The sequence below is a fragment of the Neophocaena asiaeorientalis genome, unplaced genomic scaffold, assembly GCF_003031525.2.
Source record: "Neophocaena asiaeorientalis asiaeorientalis breed wild unplaced genomic scaffold, Neophocaena_asiaeorientalis_V1.1 scaffold62, whole genome shotgun sequence".
Lineage (NCBI taxonomy): Eukaryota > Metazoa > Chordata > Mammalia > Artiodactyla > Phocoenidae > Neophocaena > Neophocaena asiaeorientalis.
This window is the reverse complement of record NW_020175191.1, coordinates 4,541,855-4,554,847: the sequence shown is the minus strand read 5'-3', so window position 1 is coordinate 4,554,847 and position 12,993 is coordinate 4,541,855. Positions and strand designations below refer to the sequence as shown.

Here is a 12,993-nt window from a genome sequence, read left to right as displayed (position 1 = left end):
ATAAGCTGCATTTTACGGCGAGAACATGAAGGGTGGAGAGGGTGTCTTCTTTTCCAAGACCTTACAGTTTGAAGTTGCCATACCTGGGAGTAGAACCCAGGTCTTCCAACTCTGAAAGCATGGGCTAGAGAAGCAGGGAAGGCGGTTGTCATAATCTGCTTGGGCTGCTGTAACAGAATACCACAGGCTGGGTGGCTTAAACCACAGACATTTATTTCTCACAGTTCTGGAGGCTAGAAGTCTGAGAGCGAGGCTCCGGCAGTTTCAGTGTCTGATGAGGGAGATCTTTTCCTGACTTGCAGATGGCCACTTTCTCACTTTGTCCTCACCTGGTAGAGAGAGAGAGCTCTGTTCTCTATCTCTTCTTTTTTTTTTTTTTAAATAAGTGTATTTATTTATTTATTTTTGGCTTCATTGGGTCTTCTTTTTTGGGTTTTTGTTGCTACGCGCAGGCTTTCTCTAGTTGCGGCGAGCGGGGGCTGCTCTCTGTTGTGGTTCACAGGTTTCTCACTGCGGTGGCTTCTCTTGTTTTTTATTTATTTATTTTTGGCTTCATTGGGTCTTCCTTTTTGGGTTTTTGTTGCTACGCGCAGGCTTTCTCTAGTTGCGGCGAGCGGGGGCTGCTCTCTGTGTGGTTCACGGGTTTCTCACTGTGGTGGCTTCTCTTGTTTCGGGCTTCAGTAGTTGTGGCACACGGGCTCAGTAGTTGTGGCTTGCGGGCTTAGTTGCTCCGCAGCATGTGGGATCTTCCCCGACCAGGGCTCGAACCCGTGTCCCCTGCATTGGCAGGCAGATTCTTAACCACTACGCCACCAGAGAAGTCCCTCCATCTCTTCTTACAAGGGTACTAATCCCATGATGGGGACCCTACCCTCATGACCTCATCTAAACCTAATCACCTCCCAAAGGCCCCATCTCCAAATGTCATCACATTGGAGGTTAAGGCTTCCGTATATAAATTTGGGGGAGACACAAACATTCAGTCTGTAGCAGTAGCCATATTAGTATTTCAGGGATGTATTTTACATCCAGAGAGCATGCATTTTACAGGTAACTGATCCCTCAGTAGACTCACAGTGTAGTTAAGCAGGACAAGCAACATCCTGGGGTGCTTCCTGTTTCCTGCACTTGGCTTTGGGCAAGTAAAGCCACTCGCTTTGGAAAGCAATCAGGCAGGACTGGGAGTCAATCTAGAGTTAAGTGTATCTTCATGAAGAACCCCTCTCCCTCGGGCTTCTCTGGGAGGTGGTCTGGGCCCTGAGGTGGGGCTGCTGTAACCACCAGGGTCCTGGGGCAGCTTAGCCCTGGTACCAGAAAGGACACTGCTCTGGGGGCAGGGACCCTAGGTCTGAGTGTGGCTGCATCTCTGACTCCATCACCTTTCTCTTTTTTAATTTTTAAATTTTATTATTTTTTTATTTTTTGCGGTACGCAGGCCTCTCACTGTTGTGGCCTCTCCCGTTACGGAGCACAGGCTCCGGACGCGCAGGCTCAGCGGCCACGGCTCACGGGCCCAGCCGCTCCGCGGCATGTGGGATCTTCCCGGACCGGGGCACGAACCCGTGTCCCCTGCATCGGCAGGCGGACTCTCAACCACTGCGCCACCAGGGAAGCCTATCCATCACCTTAAAACCTGGGGTTGGACTTGCTCTCGGGCCCATCCAGCTCCTGTGTTCCAAGATTCCCATGCCTGAGGTCATGAGGTCTACCTCTGCGCAGGGAGCTCTGTAAGCCGACCAAGGGCAGGGCTGGGGTTGGCCACCGGTTCTGTGCTCAAGACAACAAAGAGAAGATGCAGCCTGAGCAAGGAGGGGGTAGTGGAGGGAATGCCGTGTCATCTGATCCATAGCTGATTAAGCCTTTGAAAATGCGCTCTGGGAACATGTCCGTGAAGGACGTCACTGAGGTGGGGGAAGAATGCCGCCTGTTGTCTGGGCCCAGGACACAAAGGCCTATCTGTGTGCACGTGGGCACTCCCGATCCAGGCTGGATCAGCTGCTCTTGTTTCCTCCTTCGCCATCACAATACAACTACAGAGTTACAGTCTGCCCTTCCACCCCAACCCAGGAGAGCTGGGCAATGGGATCTCTGCCCACTGGGTGCCCGCTGAGCACAGCCGGTGACACCAGCCTCCCGGCCCAGTTGGCTGCTGGCAAGTCTAGAATTTCAATAGCCTGCTTCTCCCTGCCCTCATTTACTGCCCTCTCTCGTCTTCTCTTTCTCTCACCCTCCCCTGCACACGTGTGAGTGGCAGATCCAGGGTGATCTGGACCCAGTTGATTGCCGAGGGAGCCAAGCCTGGACACTTGACAGATAAGCAGCTGGGCAGTGGCCAGCCGTGGCGCAGCGGAACACTTTCCTCGGGCGGTGAAGTGGCAGCTGCCCTGGTCCCCCACCCTGATCCATAGGAAACTGGGCTAGGAGCATTCTCTCCCAGATGGAGTCCCCTGGCAATACTCAGCGGAGAGCCCGTGCAGCATCAGAGTCAGAAGGCCTGGGATGTGAACATGGGCTCCAACGCTCTGGCTTGTACAAGCATAGGCAAGGCTCTTAACCCCTGTGAGTCTTCGTTTCCTCATTTATGTAAAATGAGGACCATAGTTCTTACCCCATGGGTTGTTGAGAAACTTCCATGGGCATCAAGCAGTGTTTAGCACAGGGTAGACTTATTACCAAGCATGGAAACACACACACACACACACACACACTGATTTCCTTAGAAGGAATGAGAATCCTCGGGGAAGATACACCCACAGAAGGAAGAGGTATCTTTCCCTTACTGCCATATAATCTGCAAGTCCTTTATTGCCCACAGTGGAGTTGGCACTTCACACAATCCAGCCCATCGCTGTCTGAGAAACAACTGGCATTTGCATAGAAAACACACAGATTGCATGTCACACGTCCGTGAGAGGAGCAGAGTTTCCTAGGCTGTATTGTTGTTGGTGATTGAGGAGAGCCAGTGGCCCTTGTGTTGCAGGGACCAGCCTGTAGCACCGCTGCCTGCAGTTGTTTTGGTTGTTTTTATTTATCTCCCTTTTCCCCACCTCTCCTTTCAAATTATACCCTTTGGCCTGCAAATGAGTCCTTTCTCTTCTTCTGAGTGAGTTTCTGGAGGCAACCCTGCTTTTTTTTTTCCTCTGAGGTTGACTTGTCCTGTCAGGCTGCCAGCCTGAGGATGAAGCCATGAGAGCAGGTCGGGAAAGCAGAGCCCAGCCCCAGGCTGGAGCTGCCCCCGGGCCCACCCGTCGCCCCTGGGGCTGCAGTCTCCTGGGACAGGAGGCTGGGACAAGAAGGTGTGGGACCAGCCAAAGTTCTGGCTTTATTCTCCCAGATCCCATTTTGTGGTTTGGGGAAGGGGGTATCTTTTCTTGAGGGTCTGAGATTTTCTGCTCGGGTGATATGATTCCTCCCATCATTCTGAGGGCTGGTCCCAGGACTCTGGAACTCCCCCTTTTACTGTCCCCCCAGGGCTCTGTCTCCGGTGCTCTCCTACCCCTAGGTGCCACTCCAAGCTCCAGTGCTCAGGGCCATATCATAAAACAATACCATCCGATATGGCTTGGGTCTCCTTTATGTGGGTCAAGCCACACAGGCCTTCTGGAAACATGGCCTGTTTTCTGACCTGGTAGTATCCATGGAATGGGTATGTCAGGGGGTTGTTTGGGGCCATTGTTAGTGCAGGTCCTCTGAGAAGCAGAGGGCAAGATGGGATTAAATTGCAAGGATTGTAGCAGGGGAAATGCCTTTGTGAAATAAATAGATAGGAAGTCAGATAAGGCTGGAGGGCCATCAGACGCTGCATGCCTGACCCCAAGTGAAGGAGAGAGAGAAAGAAGATTGAGTGGAAAAATCCTGGACAACCCTACAGTCTAAGGAAGGTTCAGCAAGGCCACCAGCAGGTCCTCGGGCCAAAGTCAGCTGTCAGAGGAGTCTGGGTGTCCCAGGATTGGGTCTGCCTTAGTATCCCCAGTGTGCTCGGTCACTGCCAGGGAGCAGCCCATGAGAAAAGTGATTTGGTGCAAATGTAGCTGTTGGTTCCAAATGTACCACTGGGGCCCTTGGTTAATTATGCTCTAGTAGTTGGAAGTCTGCAAGCTACATTCTTAGGGCCAGTTATAAACATACCTCTTCAGATCGCTGCATGGCACTGAGTCTTTGGAAATGGCCAGGTCCCTCCTAGGAGCTCCACATCAGGTGTATGTGAGTGTCTAACTCACATTTTAGGGTCGTCAGCCTATCCAGCGGTCTCACAGAGACCAAACACACAGCACGAATGACTATCGAAGGGCAGCCTGTTGACTACTTATAGCAGAATCATCAGGAATGTTTGCTTAAGGCACAGATCTCTGGACTTCACTCAGACCTACCCAAACGCATCTCTGAGGGATGGCCTAGGAACTGGCGTTTAACCAAGAACATATGCCGATACACGCATGGGATTCTCGTGCCTCCTAAATCTTGAAAATCACTTCTGATGCCAAAAACTCAGCCTCTGTGCACCAGTGCTGAACTGAATCTCAGAGACAGAGTTTTGGATGAAGTGGAGAAGAATAGCTTTATTGCTTTGCCAGGCAAAGGGGGCCACAGCAGGCTCCTGCCCTCAAAAACTGTGTGTCCCACCCAGAAGGATTTGGTGGAGTTTTATAGCAATGGTTCAAGGGTGGGGTTGCTGATAAGATAAGGGTGTGTGCAGGGCCTGCACTCCTTTAATCTGGTCTCAGCTAATCTCTTGATGAGCTTCTCTGGTTCCTTTTAATCTGTCTTCAGATGGTCTTTTCTGGAATGAAGAATGCTGACATCTTCCATTTATTGGGGGTTTTAGTTCTATAAAGAGCTCAAAAGATACCCTTATATGTACCCCTTGAGGTGGAACCAGGACCCTGCTCCAAGGCTGCACTATTGTTTCCTGACTGCTCCTCCCTTGTCTCTGCATCCCCTCCCTTCCCTGATTAGCAACTGTTCGAATCTGCCCTTTGGGACTCAGGGAAGTTCACAGAGGCTGGGGTCTATTCCCTACAAACAAGAAACGGGGACAGAAAGGCTTCCGTGCCCAGGAGCCCCACAGGGTCCTGCTGTTTCGCCTCCTCACACCACGAGTGAGTAGGTGACTGACTCCAGGTCCCCCATTTCCTGGTCAGTTCCAATTTTAAATGCTTCGTACTAATTCTCTAAGAATGCGCCTACGTATCAGAACTTGAGTCTCAGTGTCTGGATTAGAAACAATGTGTGAGGACCACAGACTTCTGAACCGATGGGAGCTCTGGGAGACCTGTGCTTTCTGGCCTAGCTAAGCACAGGTGCCTATACATCACCTTTCCCAAAACAGTATACCAGGTGTAGAATTTCTTGGGGCCTCCAAGTTAGGAATTTCAGCCTCTTGCTTTCTCTCTCTACACACCATATAGCACTACATCTTTTCAGTCTTGGGATTGTCTCCTCCTTATAAGGATAAAGAGGTGTCTTCTAAATTCTCCATGGAAAGGTTTGCTTTGGGGACCCTTCCTTTTATCAATCTTACACCCACTGACTGTCAGGGTCCACGGGCTGGGCTTCCATGTGCTTTCGCCAGCTGTCACCTGCTCTTCCTTTCTTCCACCAGCACCAGCTAGTTACTCAAGCCTCAGAGATTTCTTGTCTTATCAATGCTTTATCTGCAGCACGCCTGGAGGTTCAAAGTGCATTCTGCAGCCCCACTTCTCACAGCGTGAGCACCTGGGAACACTTATGCTTTTGTTGGTTTCCTTATCCCTGCCCTCCTTGACCTTAGATGTCCTTTCTTGCCTTTGGGTTCATTCAGCCAAGTGGCTTGGCCCTGCCCTGTTCCCAGCTAAACCCAGCCCACTCATTCTCTGGATGAATATTTGCAGAAGGATAAACTCTAAAAACCAGTCCAATTGTTATAAAACCCAATAATACTCAGTGCTAGCGAAGGTACTGAAAATCTGGTCTCCTTGTGTCTGGTTGTGGTAGATACTGTTATAATTCCTTAGGAATATACTTTGGCAATACACGTGAAGTATGAAGAGATCTAAGGGTGTTTATACCCTTTGATTTGGGAATCTAACTTTTGGGAATTTAGCTAAAGAAAATAAACCTAAATGGGAAAATATTTCACATAAAGGAAAACACAGAAATTTATAATAAGGAAGAACTGAAAATAATAACAATGACTCATATTCATTAAGTGCTTATTATGTACTAGGCACCATTAAATTCTTTATATTTTATCGAATCCTCACCATCTCTCTATAAGATAGGAACAACTATGATCTGGTAAGAACTGCAATTACCTCCACATAACTTCTGTAATTTCCTCCAGATACCTAGTAAAAGGGAGGTGTACTGTAGTTTGGACCCTGGCCTGAGACTGCCCTACAGCTAGGTTCATTCCCTTACATTTGGACATGACCATTTCCTGTCCCTCCTTCTCTTCAGTAATTAGAATACAACAGGGCAAGTGTCATCACATAGCCAATTAATTACACGAATCGCTAAGAAGAAAGTTCTCCCTCTCCTCCTTATAAAGTTGGATTTATGAATCTGAGAAGACTTTAAATGAATTGGCTTAACTTGAATAAATGGGGGAGGGCAACATTTTAGATCTAGTCCCTCATTTAAACCCTCAAGATCTTCTGGATCCTGATCCTTTCATTTAGTTTAGTAACTCTCTCAAGTTCTGTTTTTTTTTTTTAACTACAGATCCTATGACACACTCTCTAAGTCTCCATTCCAGATGTTGATTAGCTTAGGGCCAGGAGGGCAGTGCCAAGAGACCCTCTCTAGTTCAAGATAATCGTGCCAAAACTCATCCACTCCAGCCTTTAAAAAACAAATCTTAAATTACTTATAAACTCCTTATATGTAAAGCCACAAATTGAGCTTCTAACAACCATCTGTTAGCTCCACACCACGATCTGAGTACTGGATCAGTTCTTTGGCGGCAAACTGCCTCCATTTCCTCACCTCGAATAAGACTGGTCATTCCAGCGTCGCAGCATTGCTGTGAAGATGATGGAGAAATGGGTAACAGTGCCTCCTGCAGTCCTTGGCAGGTAGATGGCTCTCAGTACACATTCATTCATTCAAGCCCGCTTCTCCTCCTTCTTCATTCATTCAGCATGTTGGGAATGTGGACGCAGAGCTGAACCAGCCCTGAGCCCTGCCCACCCTGTGGGGAGCTACTGGTTACTGTGGAAACCTCAGCAGGGAAGAAGAGCCCAGATTTGAGCGCTTTCAGCACCTGATTTTTCTATCAAAAAAGGCAGGCTCCTTTATACCCTGCAAGTCAAGGAGGGAGGCACGGGTGAGAGATAAAGGAAGTGGTGAAGAAAGAAGTGCTATCCTGATGAAGAGAATATCTTGTCCTGTATGGTGATTTTTGGCTTTGAGTTAGTCAATAACTTTTTTTTTTTGGTAGGGATGGGAAAATGATCTTTATTGAATATATGTACTTCAAAGGCAAGGAGTGTTTTACAATTCAAATTAATAGTCCTTTTTAAGAGTAATTACTGCCCGTGGAGACTTAGAACATGCTAAGATCACAATCTCTTCAGCAGTTACATTTTTTGAAAAACGGAGTGGGTTGTTTCCTAAAGGAAGATGCTCTTGTACCCATGTAGGTAAATTCTTCTTCCAGTGGTACCCCCTCCTTCCCCGCTTCTTGCCACCAACACCCCTGAGTAATACTTATTGTCCTTGAAGTGGTTGGAGGGACAGGGACAAAGCAGAATCCCTAGAGGTGGTGTCTTAAGGAAATGCCAGAATCACTCATTCACTCAACAGAGACCTTGAAGGTAGACACTTTTCTTTGTCTTAGAGAGCTTTGTCTTTGTCTTAATGAACAACACCACCTATAACCTTGCACTCACTGGGAACCCACCTTCCGGTGGGAAGAGGCCGACAACAAACACATGATAAAGAGGACAATTTCAGAAGGTCAAAAACGCCATGAAGGGGAGAAAATGAGGCTTTGATGGATTAAATAATGTGCTCAAGTTCATGTATTAGTAGGGGACAAAGTCAGGACACAACTTCATATTTGTACCAAAATTCACGTTTCTGATTCTGTGCTACACAGGCTGTCCTGCACAGCTAGTCCTTCCATCACAACTGAACGAGGATTAGAGCTCACCTTTGCATAGCATTTTATCCTCCTCCAAGCTATTTCTAGCACATCACCTCATTTCACCTTGGGACATTATTATTTCCAGCTTCTCCTCTGAGGCCTGCCACGAATGCAAAGGAAAATGGCAGGAGCCGATCCTCTAGCAGAGGAGCCAATTAAGCTTCCCGCAAATGTAGAACAGTGAAATTCCCATGATGTGTAGGACCAAGAAAAGCCTTGAGTTGGCCATGTGTAGAGCAAACCCTTGTGGACCTGGATTTAAATAGGAGAAGGCCTTTCCTTTCTCCTCCTGCAACTCACAGAAACTGGATCTTATGCAGTCTCCTCAATGTTGAAAGAAGGTGCTCATGGGAAGTTTGGGCAGAGGTTCTCAGGTGCTGTGGGAACAGGAGACAATGGCAGACATGCTCCACTTTTCCCTGCATCTCCGGGGAATTACACCTTCCACTCTCAGAGCTGTGCTTATTCCTTCAAGCTCCCAGTCTTAGCAATAAGGTCAGCAGTTGACTGTTTACAAAGTACTTGATCTTGATTGGGGTTCACACGAACCCTCCTGGGTGGGTTCTAATATTCCTCTTAATTACAAAGGAGGAAAGTGAGGGCCAGAGAAGGCAACTGATTCCGTGTGTTTCTGTGGGGTGTGCAGGTGAGGTGGGCCTTGAGACTTCTGATGCCACTTGTTCCACTGTGCCGCCACTTGCTTCGGTGAAGGCTTTGGAAGGAACTCTTTCTAAAACGTATTACATACTTGCCTGCCTTTTGAAGCAGAGGATGCTGGGGGTGGGGAATGTGTGCTGTGGTGTAACATTTTCTTGATGAATAAAGGTACCTTGGTGAGCACATGTCTTTCTGTTCCGCTCAGCAATGGACCTGTGTTATCAGTTTTTCTTACTCTGCCTTTTGATGTCACTGGGCCTTCTCATTGCAGTCCTTGTCTTCTTTTGGTATCTTGAAGCTTCCAATCAGAAGTCAAGCTTATTACAAGTTGCTGTAGGCAAACCTAGTAGGAGTGTAAGCTGATATAACCCTCCTGAGGGACAATTATGCAGCGAGTTAAAGAAGCTATTAAAATGTTTATAATTTTTGATCCTTTCTAGACATGTAGCCTAAGAAAATATTCAGGAATGTGCAAAAATATTTCTGTACAAGATTATTTATCATGGAATTCCCTGGTGGTCCAGTGGTTAGGCCTCAGCGTTTTCACTGTGGAGGGCCCTGGGTTCCATCCCTGGTCGGGGAACTAAGATCCCACAAGCTGCATGTCGCGTCCAAAAAAAAAAAATTATTTATCATGACACCATTTTATAAATTTACAAATTGAAAGTAGTTGATAGAAGGAAGAATTGGGCGTTAATTAAATAAAATATATTAAGTCCATGTGATAGACTATTATACGTACAAGCCATTGAAATTGCAAAAAATTATCTCATGGCATTATGATATATTCATGACATGTTAAGCAGGTTGTAAAACAACATGTACATTGTGACGACAATCTTGAAAAAAGTAATAAACATAAACAGAAAAATAAGAGGAGAATATATATCAACATTTCTCAGGAGTTACTTACTTCTGTGTGTGGGTTATATATGGGTTTTTTATTTCTGTATGATTTTCTTATTTTCTACATTGAGCAAGTGTTGTTTTTAAAATAAAACACTTAAATCCTATTTCCGCCTGAAATATTGGTTACATGTTAAATATCCAGGGAGGCCCTGAGTAAGGGCCAGGCTTGTGGATATGATATTAGACATGACCATGATTTCATAAGGCAGAGAAAATATTTCTGCTGATTTCTGAATCGTGGGCTGTGTTCTGAAGGTTTCAGGAAAGCTGTTATGGAAAAATACTCTCTTCCTCAAGCATTTTCATCTGACTGGGGAGAAAAGACCACATCGAAGCATGAGAGAACAGGGAAAAAGGAGGGCGTGTCGGCGTGAGTCCAACAGTGATGAGGTGGCAAGATGCCGCCAGTGGGCAGCTGGGCCTTGAAGCGTAGTCAGAAAGCCAGGGGGAGGCAGGAAGGGGTGAGCAAATAGCCTAGGTGGGAAGAGGTGTTTCCTCCTGCTTCTGTCCTAGATAGCCAAGCCGCCTGTTGTAACTCTGCTCAGACCAGTGAACCCTGTACAGCTATGTCCTTGGTTGTGAGACCACCTGTGAGAAACCTGACCTGGGTGGGCGTGCTATCGGGGCACCCTGCAGGAGAGCACGGCCCTGCCTAGCACCAGCTGGGAGGGCACCTGCCCACTGCCCTTAACGAATCTGGGTTATACCTGCCAAAGCATTTGGCCCTGTACTTGTGCTGTTGGCTGAGCTGCCCAGTGTCAGCCAGGGCAAGAGCGTGGGTGGTGCACGAGGTATGGGTGGAGGCGGAGGCCTCAGACGCTGAGGCATCTGACATCAGGATGAGAGCTCCAAATCCCTGCGTGGCTCTTTATTACCGATAATACACTCGGGTTACGGGCAACATGTTCATTGGAATACTAAGTGCACATGGGATGCATGAGCCCCAGGCTACCACCCCACACCTGCCTGCCCCCCAATACATTTACATTCAGGCCCTGTACTCCTCACTGCCGAGCATCCCTTAGATTGATGTGTCAATGGAATGCAGCCCCTCTCCCCTCCCACCCCCCCGGTTGGTTCTGCAGCCGAGCTCACAGGAGCCGTCCTTGTGAGGCCCCATCTTGTCTGATGGGCTCCTGGCAGCTCCATCTTCTGGAGTGAGTCAGCCAGACTGTAGGGCCTTCACTGCTCTGAGAATCTACAGAGTCAAGATAAGCCTTTTTTTCTTGGATGACTTGGGGAGGCGCACACTCATTCTGTCCGCCCACCCCAGCTTCCTCAGCTTCCCAGGAAGGTTGGGGCAGGTGAGCTGATGGACCCTACGCTTACCTCAACCTAAGTAAGCCACTAAGAGAACTGTGGTCAGGTTTAACTGCCAGTAGTGGTTGGTAAATTTGGTGTATTTTGAGGTAACCCGGAAAACACCTTCTAAGAAAATGAGATGCTTTTATTCATTCAATTTTTCAACAAATATTCATTCATTCAACAGATATTTATTCATTTTAGTTGCTAGGAGAAATGGAGATGAATAGTAAAAGATTTAGCCATTTCACATCTTGGTATGTACCCAAGATAATTGAAAACACACATCCATACAAAAAGTTGTATGTGAGCGCTCACAGAAGCCTTATTCATCATAGCCCAAAAGTTGTAACAAACCAAATGTCCTACATGTGTTGAATGTATAGATAAAATGGGGTATATCTGTAATGGAATATTATTGGGCCATAAAAAAGGAATGAAGTACTGATAATACTACAGAATGGATGAACCTTGAAGATATTATGCTAAGTGAAAGAATGAGACAAAATGTCTCACTCATTGCATGACTCCATTTACATGTGATGCCCAGCCAGGCAAATCTCTAAAGATTTCTATAGGCAGAAAGTAGATTAGTGGTTGCCTAGGGTTGAAGAGGTAATAGGAAGGGCTGGAAGGTGACGGCTAAGGGGAGCAGAATTTCTTTTGGGGCGTGATAAAATGTTCTAAACTTAATCATGGTGCAGAGGTGAATGGGGTTCTACCTCTAAGAACCCAGCTCCAGATTGGGGGTGGGGAGGGGGAGGTAGTAGGAGCGTCACTCGGTTGGCTGGGCTCTGACTTTATTGTTCCCTTTGGTGGTCCACGGGGTGGCCTGACTCCAAGCAGGCCCATTGCAGTGGTTGCTAGACCACAACAAAACCTTAGTTCCTGAAGACGAAGGCTAAAACTTAAGGTCAGACCACACACAGGGCAACGATTCCTCTAATTGTTAGAAAACCAGGCTACAACAGGCATTCGTTCCTCCCTCTGCAGGGTCCTTGAAGTATGGGACTAGAGGCAAGGACAGATGATGTGACCTGATAGGATATCCCTCTGCTTCACAGCTACCCAGAGTCCACAGTGCTGCAGCAACATCTGGGCCCCCATCTCAACCCAGCCCCAGCCTCCCTTTTTCTAGCACTATAATTCCAAGCAACTCACCCTTCCTCCAAACACCCCGTTATTTTCTGGTCTTCATCCATTTGTTCATACTCTTTCCTCTGCCCTGATGCCCCTTCTCCATCATTTCCTGTTAAGACCCCACTCCTCCTTCAAGATGGGGACCAAATGCATCTTCCTCCACCTACCGTGTGTTCCTACACTGTTTGCTTCCCTCCTCACGTCAAGCATCAGAACGTATCTCCCCCTCTTTTGTGACTCCCACCCAACCCCATGATCCTCTGTGGCTGGGTGACAGCACCACCCCATCTGCCTGTCATGGACATTTCAGGAAGGTGATGCCAATCTGTATCCTCCCTGGTGCCCAATGCAATGTCTTGCCCATAGTATGCCTTCAGGAAACGTCTGCTGGTATGGCATTTTTCTAACTGGATGGGCTGTGCTCTGCAGAAACTCAGTGTACAGGAATTCACTGTTAGCGAGTCTGACACTCAGGGAACTGATTTCACAGATGGAAACTGTTTGCAGAATTTTCAGCTCCCTCGGCCCATGTGTTGACTTAGGGCTATGTTCAGTGGTCACTTCTGCATCTCCGTATCTCCCTGTACCTTCCCTCAGATCAGCAAGTACGTTGCCAAATGCCAGCAGCTTCTGCAGAGCGCCCTGGGAACAGGGTTTGAAACTGTTGTTTTTCCTCTGTGTGATTTTCAAAGGTCTGTTGTCCTTTTGCACAGAATTTTATCATGTGTTGGTGCCAATTTGTTTTCCAGAGGAGCCCATCTCCAAATTTATAATGGAAGTCAAGCAAAGTGGGACTTCACGGCCTTGGCTGGACACCAAGTATTTGCTAATTTTTGCAGCAAGGAAGACAAAACAAC

The 12,993-nt window shown here is 47.5% G+C and overlaps 1 long non-coding RNA gene across 1 annotated transcript in view; it reads left to right on the top strand.

Annotated features, from left to right (window-relative positions):
- The window catches only part of LOC112413049 (uncharacterized), an 89,602-nt gene that overhangs the window by 52,826 nt on the left and 23,783 nt on the right, over window positions 1–12,993 (top strand). The window lies entirely within an intron of this gene.